This window comes from Athene noctua, chromosome 4, assembly GCF_965140245.1.
Source record: "Athene noctua chromosome 4, bAthNoc1.hap1.1, whole genome shotgun sequence".
In the NCBI taxonomy this organism is placed as follows: domain Eukaryota; kingdom Metazoa; phylum Chordata; class Aves; order Strigiformes; family Strigidae; genus Athene; species Athene noctua.
Window position 1 is genome coordinate 66,016,996 of NC_134040.1, and position 14,302 is coordinate 66,031,297.

Below are 14,302 nucleotides of genomic sequence, written 5' to 3' on the forward strand. Positions count from 1 at the left end.
TGCGTAAATGGGTCTTTGTACTCTCTGCTGAATGCTTACACTTAGTTGCCTTGGCAGTTACTGTTTTTTAAGCATTTAGTTCTGATTTGCATCCCTGGAATTGCCACTTTGTTTGGCCCTGCAAAAAGACACTGTTTTTCAACAAAAAATATCAGCTCTATAGAACTGTTTAATTGAAGTCGCCCGTGTAGCCTCAATGTCTATTCAGGTTCTGCAAAGCAGCTGAAGCCTGCAATGAATGTATCAGTGTTTGGCTGAGATACAGGAGCCTCAGACCACAAAAGAATGCAGACAAAGGATTTTTAAAAAATGCAAAGGATGAAAAAGAGTGTTTTCAAAAGGGAAAATGTAGCCTTTGGACATGACAACATTATTTTTGTTCTGAGTAAAAATAACACAGATCTCATTCAATAGACAACTGACATTGGCAATATAGCCGGTATAAAAAGCTGACATTGCTGAGGGCCAAGATCTGATAATTTGATCTCCATTTGTGTTCAGCTGGTCCAATGGGTTTTGGTGTAGTTGGAGGATGACATATCAGGAGCCTGCAGGCTTCCTGAAATGTCTCCAGCTAGGTGTGGGTTCTCCTTGCATTGTTACAACTGCTTGTGGCTCCAAGCCTATCAGCATGATAAGAGCCTACAGGTAGATGGTTTTATGATGAGAGAAGATGATTAAAACAGAAGATTATTGATTTCCTTGAATAAGGACCTTTCCTATTGAAAGACTGGGAAATTACCTTTACGCAAAACTAGGGATTTTGAGACTCCTCTCAAAAAATGAGAAGGATCTCTGCATGAAAGCAAATCCAACCATTCCAAAAGACCAAAAATTGGCAGCCAAGGAGGAAAAACCTATTCAGACAGAGATTCTTAGAGTTGTTAGTTTTCAAAATTAGTTTTATAAATAATTTTGGTTACTTTTGCTGTTTGACAACTTTTATGGACTAAAAGCACCCTTTCCTCTCCTGTCCTGTTAACAAATATCTCTTTAACAGTACTTTTCTCCTTTATTAGTATTATCACTCATGGGGTAATAAATATATCTATTTCTACTGCATTCATGATTAAAGAGGATGAGGAAAAGAAATTAAAAAAATGCGAGGAAATACAGAAGGAGAAAGAGATGGTTCAAAGGTAAATGCTTCGTAGAAAGAGAGGCTGTCAAGGCCAAATTGTTTTGTAGTTTGAGTCCTGAAGTATTAATGTTTACTCTATAACCACAGAGTTATCGGTGGACAGTGTTGATTTTGTGCTAAGTGAGCTGGCAGAAGCATGATTTAAGAAGTATTATCACATTGGACACACGTGAGTCTCATACCTAAGAAAGAATATTACAGTGCTAGCCCCAGGATGAGAGTCCAGCTTTTCTGGAATTTTCAAAAGGCGAAGTGGGGGTCATAAATTTATTGCAGTAAATGTAGAAGTTTCTCACAGTACTGAAATTTGTAACAGATATGAGTAGCCCTGATTTTGTTTTCTTCTGTTCTTCTGCCATGAAATGCATATTAACTGCCTTTCACTGGAAATATATATGACATACAGGTCGGTAATCTTCACAGTTCAATACCAAAATTTGCAGTCTCCTGTTTTGTTGTTTGGGGTTTTGTTTTTCCCTCATGGTACCACCTGTGAGCAGTCAGGCATTCTGTCATGTTTTTCTTATGCTGACCATCAACACAGTTCACACTTATTAGATGTATTCACAAATGTACATTAATATTTGGCAATAGAAGAATTCTGCAATTAAATAATTGTATGATAATTACTGATTTGTGAGTTTGGTTCCGAAGAGTTTAATATTAATGAGGTTGCAACAGTCTAGGTACATTAATGTGTGTTGGCTAATGGAAAAACGCTTTTCTAATGTGGAAGTTTTTCAAAAATTCAAAACAGACTATTACAAATAGAATGAGTTTCCAACTTTTAAAAAAAAATATTTTTATCTGTTACAGACATTATCTTTCAGTCATACATTCAACAACACACATCTTCTTAAAACAATTTGGTTTTTATAAAAGCTGAAGAATGGAAAAACAGTTTGATAGTTTTGATTGAGAATTTGGCTAAGACCCTTGACAAATTTGGGATGACACCTGCTTATTTTAAGCCATCAGGCAAACGTGATGCAAGATGTAGCAGTTTCTCAGACATTTATTTTTCAATTTATCTGATAAGAAGGAAGGACCTGCATACCTCAGTAGCAATTAAGGGAAAAATAAAAAAATAATCCTAGTATCAGTTCTGTCTTTTTCAATTTTATACCACAACCCTTACTCTGATCACCAAATGTCAATAGAGGAATAGATGATGACAAGCATCTTCATCATCAGGGTCTCCACACTGGCTTTAAAGAGGCTTAAGGCTTGACATCAACTAGGGGATTTATGTGTTTCACACTCATGCTTGCAAGAATCTATTTTGCCAGGCCTTTAGGAGTCCTGCACTCCAGTTATACATACTTATTTAAACCACTGTTGTTTTGAGCTGACAGCTCTTGGGTAATCAAGGAGATACCTACACTATTTAGAAAGATGAAAAATTGAGCTACAGAACTATTCTTTCTTCTGACCTCCAGAAATCCAGTTTCATGTCATTCATACGTTGCTACTACAAAGAAATCTGCTGGTTTTAGTGTCAATGACCTCTTGCTGAACACTTTGATGTTGAGTTTTGTTAGCAGTATAGTCCAACAACAGAGGCCTTATCCTATTTATTTACCTCTATCTTACTTTGCATATACATATGCACAGTCACTGGGTTCAGAATTTTTTTCCATATTCACCAAGTATAATCAATGAATTGCATCACTGAAAAGAAAAAGATTCATGTGATTAAAAAATACAAAGTTAAAGTTTATATTGTGATGTCACGACAGTAACCAAATTTCCTCTGTTTTAGTTACATAAGTGAAAAACAAATGTCTGCCAAATGTCTGGAGCTCCCAGTGAGATCTGGACTGATGAAGGTTAGCAGCATTTCTGCAAAATACTGTTGGCAAAATCCGGAGTTGGATGGACGGTTTCTCACAGAAAACTTGCACCTTGCATCAGAGCTTTGCACTAGCCAGTTTCTGAGTGAGAACTGTACACAACAGTTCTCAGCTGAACACTGAAGCAACGTGGATTTTCCCTAAGGCATGATTTTCAAACCTTTTTAGACTTCCCTCACATCTTGTTTTCTGTCACATTTTATGTCACCGTAGTCTCTCCTACTCTTCCCCAATGCGTATATATTGTAACTCCTCTAGCCAGCCCCAAACCTCTGCCTTCCTAAGCCTGCAGTTACTCATACCGTTTATTCTTCACAATGCTTATTCCTTTACCCAGAAAGAAATGGCAGTCTTTCCGCACAGAGAAACAGCTTGTTCGGTCCAAATCTTACCGTTGCTTTTTGCAACTTCATTAGCACAAAGGAAATGCCATATTCATCACGGGGCTGCTGAGCAGAAAGCTTTAGGAGTGTGGAAAGCATGAAAGGCAGAGAAAAGCCTGGGTATAATTTCCTGGGGTTTTATACCATGGGAGGAGGATGGGCTATTCCTCCTCTCTCCAGAAAGGGCATTGTTCCAATTTACAGGGGTTTTTGTTGTTTCCAAGGACAGGAAGTGGCATCCAGGGCAAAAAGGATCCCAGACACACTCACCTGTGCTTTCTACACTCTTTCTGGTTGTTCCCATTGACTAGCTAAATTGTCTTTATGGACAAAATCTCCTAAATGTTTATCTCAGGTTAACTTTATCAGTTTGGGAACTGCTTTGCAGAAAGACATTTTTTATATCTACTGTGAACTCCCTTCCTCCTGATGCTGTTTAAATGCCAGAAGTTGTTTAAAGGACCTCTACAGTGTTCAATTCCTGATCAGTAAGAGTTCAATGATCTGGAAAATAAGGAAGAGAGTATTAGAATCAGTTTCTGGGATGCTTTCACAAAAGCCATGTGTTCAGCACTGTGCTGGAGTGAGGAACAACCTATCAGTCCTGAAGCAGCTCTCTCAGAGACAACTTTATTCCACAAAACATTCAGGGTTGTAACACAGCCTTTATATTCTGAAAATCTACAGATGTGGTCATGCCCCGAATTTGGATCTGGACAACAATTTCAGACTTATTTCAAGTTGAGAGAAAACAAGTGAGATGTTCTGATTTAATTGAAAATATAATTAAAACACTGTTTTAATTCAGCTACATTTTAATACAGTTTTGTCTAGATTGGAGGGGTGCATATAAAGGAGGTGGGTTTGGGTTACTCTCTTCTCTGTATTTCATCTGTGCAGAAACATACGAAATTTTCTAGTGTTGATAGCTCTGGAGTACACAATTATTATTGACAAAAGAAGGATTTAAGACTGTGAAAGGAATGCAAAAAATTTGCAAAAGGAGAATGTAAAATGTGCAGATAAAACCTTGGTCCCATCTCACACAATTACAGGAAATACAGTGTTCCAGGGGGATTAATATGGATTTATCATCCAGTCCCAGGGCAAGACATTAGAAACATTTATAGCAAAAGGAAAACACATACTGAGAATTTCTGGAGTAAATTGTCTCTTGTTTTACTCTGGTGCTTACACTGGCTGAATGTTGATATACTGCTGCAGCAGTAGGGCTCAACCTTCTTTGGATTAGCACTAAAGAAAATGCAGTAGTTTGACAGTTGCAGTAAATGAGCCTTAAGCTTTGCCTTTTTTTATTCATGGCTGGTTAGGTGTGCAGGTCACGTTCCAGCCTCATTAGTGAATGGTGGCAACTAAAGTCTGGTTATTAATTCTCCAGCTTGCAAGATGTTAGCAACTGAAGCCCAATAATACTGACATAATGTTGGCTGAACCAGAGATTTCTTAGTCTAGCAGGACTTTTATTTTTGTTTCTTGATGAAAAATGTCTTGTTCAGAAAAAAAAAAAAAAAGTAACTGCTTAATGTTGGACAGGTTCACATGTGCTAACATTACACCTGGTGTGTTAACAACTGGGAAAGTGGCATGCTTGAATGTTTCCATTCCGATTCTTATTTTGGTATTTGTTCAAGCCTTCTGAAAATTTACAGGCCTGACTTTTCTCTAGTTTAAAAACAGATTTAGTGAATGAAAACACTTAAATTACACTTCCTGTTCTCCCCAGGAAGTGATTTTTTGCCTGAGTGCAATGGTACCTGCTACCTTAAAATATCTTGTATTTGCAAGGTGTAATATCCATCTTATTTAGTCTGAAATACTTCCACATTCTTAGTCGTCTACTAGCAGAAATATCATATTCATTCTGCATCATTACCAGGTCAAAACTTTAAGTTGTCATGATTTCCTGATGTATGACAAAAATTATATTCAAAGGGGGCATAAGAGATGGAAAATCATCTCTGTTGAGATATTTCTAAAGTGCTCATGATCACAATACCCTGGCACATTAATTAAATTAACTGAAGCCTAATTCAATTCACAAACTTTTTTCATCCTTCTAATTACAATAGCACAACTTTTTATTTGTCACGCATTTGCATGCATTTGTGTATACATGATCATTCCTGTTTCTGTCAGCAGCAAAGACATAATTCATAGAAATAAGCTAAAACTGACTTTTGACCCTAGTAATACAACTCAAGCTCAGAACTAGATGAAGTAAAACATTATGTTGCATGACAGGACAGCATCTGTTATCTCCTGTAATTACTACCAAAATGTAAAGGGAATTTTGTATGCTATTTTCCAGTCTCTTTATTATCTTATGAATGCTATTCATACATATTTTTTTTAATCTTAAACTGTGACCTTTCCTTTTCAAAATTCCTGTAAAATTAGCATTGTGGCTTACCTTCCAATTTAAAATTTAATTCTTGGAAAATCCAGTGAAATGAATCTCAGGCTATTCATGGTTACACATGTTGCTTTTCTTGCTGTGACTGTACTCTGAACTGTTGAGCTGAAGGAATATTGAAATGTCAGCATGCTTGTTGCCTATAAATAAAGAACAGGCATGTAGAGTGAGTGGTGTCAAGAGGGGAATGACAAATCATGTCCACATATAACCCTATATTTCTTGTGTATATCCCCCATACAGCTCTATCCAATATTGACATGTAATTTCTGTAGTGTAATCCAAATCACGTTCAAAGGATGGACAATTTTTATTACCATTCATCCTTGTCAGGATCACTTGAACAGTGTGTGTAACTGAGCTCTCCAAGAGGCAATCTTTTTCTGTGCAAAGTGATATCAGAATACAAACAGTGAGCCAAGAAGAAATAGGAAAAACAGACGTTCACTGCACTCCTGAGAAAGAAAAACAAACATATTCTATTGAACCAAGTAAAAACGTTTAAAAATTATGCCCATTGGACTTAATTTTTGATTTGTGTAACGTCTTGTTTCCAGAGTCCTGTCACATGAATCTTTCTATATTGAAAATATTCATTAAAAGGCCTCACAGTTTTCATACTATACTGCCTTCAGTCAGCCTGGCTAATACACACATGCTACTTGGAAACTTAGTTCAAGCAGGAAATTCTGAGGCTACCAGAAGTAGCACTTTTATTAAAGGCTAGTGAGGAATCAGGAGAAATGGTAGAATCAGAAATCAGCAATCAGAGAAATAGTAGAATCAGAAACCATCTAGAGGGACTATGTTTTAAGACTTTTAATTGTTGAAGGACTGTGGCATGATCACTAATGAGGACAAGGAGTTTTAAGGAACAGCGAGGTGGAAGCAAAAATGCCAGGAAGCAAGGGGTAGCAGTAGAAAAGGGAGGGTCAGGACAAACTTGCTATATATTCTAGTTTATTTCTGGCTTCTAAATGCCCCAAACACCCCCCAATCATTAATATCTTAATCCAGGAAATACAAAGAATGAAAAGACACACTGAGATGTTTGGTTTTACTCTGAAATACTGGCCTTACAGTTCTTATATTTGTGCCGTCAACTACACAACTGATTAATTCCTCACTTTTCTCCCAGTTACATTAATCTTTTCATGGCTACAGTAAAAAGTTGTGTTTATATATTTATTCTTTGTACACTAAATATTCTAGCACATTTATGATGAGCCCATATAGTCCAACTGATCCAGACTGATCACAAGGAAACTTTGCATAGCTTCAGGTGTCATGTCTTCTGCATTTCTCCTGTTATTTTTGGGAGCAAGTTCAGTGATGAACTGGAACAGTGATGACAGAGCTGTGTCAGCACGGTGCTTCCTGGTAAGTGAGCCTCATAAAAATTGCTTAGGACATCTCAATAAAAGTTAAACAGTTCTTGTGCACTTTAAATGTCTTCAAATGTGCTCTATCCCCTTTATGCCCACTAAGATAGTTAGAGTGTTCTGCAATTGGTGGAGTCCTTGTTAGTGGCGGTATAAAGGTTTAAAAAGTATAAAGGCTGTTTATTTCAAAAGCCTCTTGCAAAACATGGCAAATGGGAGTTGTCAGAGCCAGAACTTCAGCACTACTCAGAAGCCAGTTCAAACCACTGAGCAACCCAGAATTGGAGGAGTACAAAGACACTTTAAAGCTAGTCTTGCTTACCCTCCCCTAAGGCTGTGAATTCAGTCCTCCTGCTTCTAGACATGTAGTGTAAAAATTCTCCTGTAGTCCTGCTGTATTGTTTACTTAATTTGGCAGTCTCCCTTATACATCAGGATTGGGTTTCCTTGTTTAAAAAAACATCAGAAATACGAGTGCTTTCCCTGTGTTGTAAGCAGGCACAGGCACAGGAGCTTGGCACAGGTATTTCTGTATGCCTGTTTTAATCTGTGTCGGTAGATGAAGCCACATACTCCAAAAAATTACAGTCAAAACAGTGGAGTCTTTCTGCTGACTTCAGCTGGTTTTGGATCAGGCAGCTAAGTCCTCACATTATCCACAAAACAGTGTTGAAGCAATCCAATGGAAGAACTATGAATTTTCCAGACCTGCAGATTGATTTGATGAGATCACATTTATGGGGCAATAATGCTATTCCATTTCAGTACTTTGCCTCTCTTCTAACAAACAACCATTGCCAATTTCTGCCAGCTGTGGGAAATTCTGAGATGTGCATATTTATCCATTAGGATGTGAACAGAAAATATTAAAGACTGAAGTTTCAAAAAGCTGTGTTTTGAAAAGAAAGAAAAGAACATAATTTCACAGCAACTTGTTAAATATAAGACCAAAGGGAAATCAAGCCAGCTTCCTGGAGCTGGTACTGTGAAAGTGGCTAGCTTTTTGAGCCTTAGATTTAATATACTGCTCACAGAATTTATCACATTCAATTCTTTTATGACAGACAGTATAACTTCATGTTTGTGTGTGATTGAGAGCTATACCAAAATGTGTTCCTGAAGTGTTGCATTGTATTGAGCAATTTTTCTCTTCACACTTCAATAAATTTACTACTGTGTGTATAGTGCCCACAAAATATCTTTTATAAATAGCAGTATTGGAGATTCACCACTGCCTGAAGGTTGTATTAGATTCCATGCATATTCAGGATAAGACTTTTGCAGTCAAGCCAACAGGAAAAGAAATGGTAGCTTAATAGACATAACATGAAAAGAAATATTACAAACAGTACAGATAATTAAACAAAGCAGGCAAATCAAGACAGGAGATTGTTTCAATGCAAAACTTGATCTGAGGTGAGAGAGGACAGAGCACTGTAGTTGAAGGGGATACTTAACTTAGGTATCTCTGAAGTTCTTGTCCTTAATTGGATCTGACCATGACCTCCACTGTTTTGCAAGGGTGGTAGCAGGTGTACTGCTCCTTCTAATCTGCTTGTCCCTGTTAAAACAGAGTATTAATTGAGGAAGAAACTTTGTGTAGTGAAATAAAGTGATAAAGTGAGCTAGAGAATCTGGGCTAAAGAATTTATTAGCATGATTATACCGACACAAGAAGCTTCCAACTTGGGTTGGGTCCTTTAGATGCACTGTTCCTACACTGAAGAGCTTACTGTCAGAACAAATATGGAAAAAACATAAACCAAAACAACACCACCAAAAAAACCCCAAAAACCCCACAAACAAGAGGAAGGAAATACAATGCTTATAGAAACTGAAATACGGAAAAGTGAAATGGTATTTCACCAGGGATGGCAGAAGCAGGTAATTAACTCTGCCTCTCTAGGACTCTAACCTTGCTAGTTCAACGATGCTACCCACCATCTTTAGTGGCAAGGGACAGGAAAACTGGGAAAACTACATTTGGGTCCTCTAGTCACTTTCTGTTTTGGCACAGCAGGATTCTGGATATAATTAAATCATCTGGGCACTATGATAAAATAAATACACACTGTTGGACTGACTAATTTCTAGTAAACAGAACAAGGGGAAAGGAAGATAAGATAAAAGCAGTTGTTTATATTTCCATGTCTTGACACTAAGGTTGATTTGGTTTTATAGGCCATTTCCCCCTGTGAATAATTGAGATGCACAAGGAAGAAAAGGTCTCTTTCTCAGGATTAGGATCACTTGGTAGTATTAAGATGTTTTTACATTTCAAAAACGTTGAGGGCATGTTATTTTGTTTTAAAAAACATAGCAGTTTTGGACACTTACTGTCTCAGAGCCAGACCAGACAGGTGATAAATACAGGCCTGTTATATAATGCCACTGTAAAAACAAAGAATTGGAGGCATTTTGAGAATAGCTATGGAACACTTTTGGAATTCAGCAGCATAAATAATCTTCTATGCAGCCCTGTAACAGCCATATCTGGAATACAGTGCACTGGTATTTCCAATCATTTAGGAAGAATGCAGGAGAAAAATATGGGTAAACAGCAAAGAAGTCATGCAAAAGTTTCAGGGGAAAAAGTACAACACTGTACAAAATGGACATTTTTAGTATCACCATGTGAAGGAAATAATTCCATTTATTACAGCATCTCTAAACCTGTGTTGACTATTACAGAATCTGGTTTGGTTTGCAATTCACCATCTTGAAACAAGTTTAATTATTGCAAACTACAGCTAACCTAGCTTTTGCTAGCTATACGCCTCTGCATAGTTTGCTTGTGCATATACCTGACACAGTTACCCAAGAGAAAATTTGTTGGTGTTTTCTCATCATCTACTGCTCTAAATCTCACTCTTTAGCCTTGTTGGTAGACTTGAGTGTTTCAGCTGCATGTGTTAGGTGTCAAAGTGCTGCACTGCAGCACTTGCTAGGTTTGTACACAGCACCAGTTGGTACTCAGGGGACCTTGGTGCTTCTGCTACAACAAAACAGCTACAGAGAAGGATCTAGCACTGCCTGCTATGCTTCAGGCAGCCTTGCTTTCTTTTGCATTCCATCCTTTAGCTATTTGGACAGCATTCCTGTTTAAAAATACTTTTATTATGTTTCAGTATTGTCACTTGCAACTTCAGCATATGATTTTAAGCCACACCTCTTATGTTACTCTAGCTTGCACTGACTGCCTGTAGAAATACTTCAGAAAATGAGGTAATTTTTAATCTCATTTTATACTGGTTCAGCTCCCATACCCAAGCTGTTTCTCATCCAACTTCTTTCTGAGCTCCTGCTTTATATTGTTTTATGATCTCCCTTTCTTTCTAAATCTCCTGTTCATAGTAAATTTTACTTGTAATATTCCTAAATGGGGGGTTATAACTGCAGCATTCAGAGCTTCCTAATATATATTACAGTTTGGTTTATAGGTCACAGGTACTGTTACCTTCTCAGCAGAACTAATTAGCACTTTTAACAGTGGGTTCTGTTTAGAAACCAAAGGTGCCTTATGGACAAACATCTTGGAAAATACTATTATTGTGATAATATTAATCTAAATTAACACAAAATATTAAAATGCTGTAGAGATTCTCTAGAACAATGTTACTAACATGGCCAAAGGTCAGCACCTGTTTTAGTTTAAATCAATGATGACTGTACAATGAATTTTTATTTTAGTAAGAGCAAGCTGTTTAAATTTTAACAATCCTCCTTCCCCTCTGCCCTCCAGCAAACCCAGGAGTGCATACAGGAGAATATTCAAAGGAAAACACATAGTAAAAATTTTGAACTTTTTTGCAAGCTACTGGGCTTCTCTGACCAATAAGAGATCTTTTATTCACCTGAATGAATGAATTTCCTTTGCTTTGGACTTTAATTTTTCAGACTGCTTTCAAAGTATGGGTGATGTTTATACAGAAAATGGTATAATTTTGAAGCCCTTACAATATTTTCTGTAGGAATCGATGGCCACTGACAGGACGTCAACCAGGGGCTGTGTTCTTTAAAAGTTAACATCTACAAAAAATTAGATCTGCATCAACCTCAGAGTTTTCCTCTTAGCTTGGGCGTGCTAAAAATGAAGGCAGAAACACATCTCAAGCTTGCTCTTATTCCACTTTCTGAATGGAAATATGCAAAATTGCCCAAGGACAAGGAATAATTTTTTATATATATATATATAGTTATATATATACACACAGTCCATTCCCACCCTCTTCAATGTTGAGTTTTGGCTGTGAAAGGTCTTGACACTGTAGAAGTCAAGCAGAGGTGCTTACAGGCAGACAAATCTACAGCTTGCTCACGGTACTCCAGAAGGCAGATCTGCTAAATTTTAATCCTCTCCATTTTCAGAAGCAGATGTGAAAGTAGTGCTTTATATAATAACTTACTAGGCAGCATATTCTAATCTTGCACATTCTAAGTGAAAAAATTATCAATAAAAGTTTAGATGCCCCTTTAATCCATTTGTAAACCACTGTGTATGGCTACCTATAAGCCTCTACATTTAAAACACATTTGATTCACTTCCATGATTAGTTATTGCACAGATTCAAAAATATCAAAACTTCATATTTATGAAAGACATGAGGCATCTATCAGTCTAACCATCTACCCAATTTCCTAACCAGGGTATTTTGAAAGCATATCCTTTTTTCTTTATGGCATAAATGACTAAATATTATCTTATTAGAAAATCCAAATCAAAATAGCATTATTTTTGGACAGGCAGGGCAAGCAGCATAGGGGTAAATTACACGTTAGGGTACTACAGTATGCACAGGATTAATGATCACAAACATAGTCTATAATGTATTTAAGGTATCAGGCTGGTCGGTGCCTACAGGTGAAATGGTCGGTTTTTTCTTCGTTCTCTTTAAGGTAATCATACTGTCGTTGTAGAACATGAAGCCCAGCTGTTCTGTCCCACATTCCCACAAACTCCTCCAATACAGTTTACTTCAGTGGAACTAAAACTGTAGTTTATGAGTACGGCCATAGAGTGGCAGCCTAGTAACAAAAAAAATAAAGGTTTACTTGGTGTTCTACAAAGTGGGTATTTCCCAATGGTTTAACATTGCAACGGGATTTTTAAATACTAGAGAGAAAAAATGAATGAGGCATGCCTCGTCCCTGGAGGGAAAAAAAAAAAAAAAATTGGCCTTGATAAAAGCTCAATACTAGGGGGTGGGAGAGGTAAAAGGTTGAAAATGAGATGGTGAAGGGGGTCAGATTATGTGCCCGTTTAAGCAAAGCTGATCAAAGAGTAAGAAAAGGACTTGATTTATGTCTTAAAAATCAAATGCTTTTTCTTCCCTTTGATACAGGCAGTTAGTACTTCCAACATCTATGGAAGCTAGTGGACAGGATTACATTAATACAAACTAATTTTTAGTTAAGTGGTTTCACAGACTTTCATTGATAAAAATACAGCTTGAAAAGCCTCTGAATGTTCAACCAGTATTGCAAATCAAAAATGTCAAACAACAGTATATCATTGTTCTGTTGTTTCCATAGAGGTTTGTGTGTGAAATAAGAACAATTAGTTCTCTCTGCATTAAGCTTTATTTTTATGTGGAATTAAGTGGGTTTAGCAGTTCCAAGCACACTTGAAACAGTATGTAAAAAGTCACTGAGGCTGAGCTTTCTTTGCATTTATGTAAATGAAAATCAGGATTAACTCCATTAACGCTGGTGGAGTTTTAATAGCATGAAATAAGTATGAAAAAAGCATTAGCCACAGCAACTTTTAAAGAAGTTAGTTCCTAGTGCTACTAAATTATATAGCTCATTATCCTTAAAAACAGAATTAATTTTATATGAACCATTTATAGTTTTACTTCAAATAGCTGCAGTTATGAAATTTAGTTATTACACAATAAACAGCTTCATGCTGCAATCCTGATTTCTGTATCTGTGATGTCCACATTTACTGATGTTCTTTACAGACCAGGAGTAATACAAAATTGGGAGTGGAGAGATAAATGCCAACCAATTAGTAATCAAATATAGGCTGCACTATACTTTCATGTGAACAACTTTCCCTGCAGCAAGCTTGAAAATTACCTATCGGACTGAGATATAATTTGAAAACTGAAAAGCACCCTCACACAAAGTTGAAGAAGCCTTTGCTGGCATACTCATGTTCCTTCAAATTACCATATATCCCTTTTACCCACACATATCCATCTGACTTACTTGGCTGACATTCAGTGCTTAAAGTAGAGAGAACTGGTAAATATAATTCTTCCCAGAGCTGTAACAATTACTCTAAATAGTCCATATTCTGCTCCTTTCTTTTCTGTACCCGCTGCTTGCAATAAATTGATGTTTTTAAGGGATGAAAATGGGAACCTCCAACCTTCTCAGCTTCTCCTGAATATCAAAACAAAGTCAACATCTTATTTCTTTCAACTTCTACCTCACTACTACCTAGCTGGTTGATACTTTCATGTTTTTAATGTAAAAAGAGATGGAAGTCAAGTACTCTATAATGGCTCACATAGATGATCTGTCCAGCCTGATACCCCATCTTCTGCAATACCTAATAGTACATACTTACAGTGAGAGGATGAAAATACCTTAATTAACCACCCTCCCCAGCAATAAGCAGTTCAGAAACTTCCTGAGCCAAAGGAAGAACTGGAAGTACTTTTTCCAATATAAATTATATTCAGTGGGACTTGTCCTTCATTTTATTTACTCCCATTTGAACCCTTTTTAACTGTTACCTGACAAACCACTGTGTTGCAATGATCAGTGACTTAGCAAGGCATTCCGACACTTCCTAGGCGTCAGTTACTACCCCTCACACTACCACCACCTCCTGCTTACTCACCACTTTAAACCCACAACCAGATCACTTCACTGATGGCCCTCTAGTGCCTATGTTAGGAGAATAATGATGCCACAATCATCTTTAGAAGACGCCTGTAAACTCCGATTTTGTTTTCCTTACAATTTTAGTATGTATTTATTAGTATGTATTTCTGGCTATGGTTGCAACCCCTATAAGCAACGTCCATTTGAGTTTCTGGATTCCATTAAAGGAAGTGAAACATTCTGGTTCATTTTGCCACTTCTTTTCCTACCGT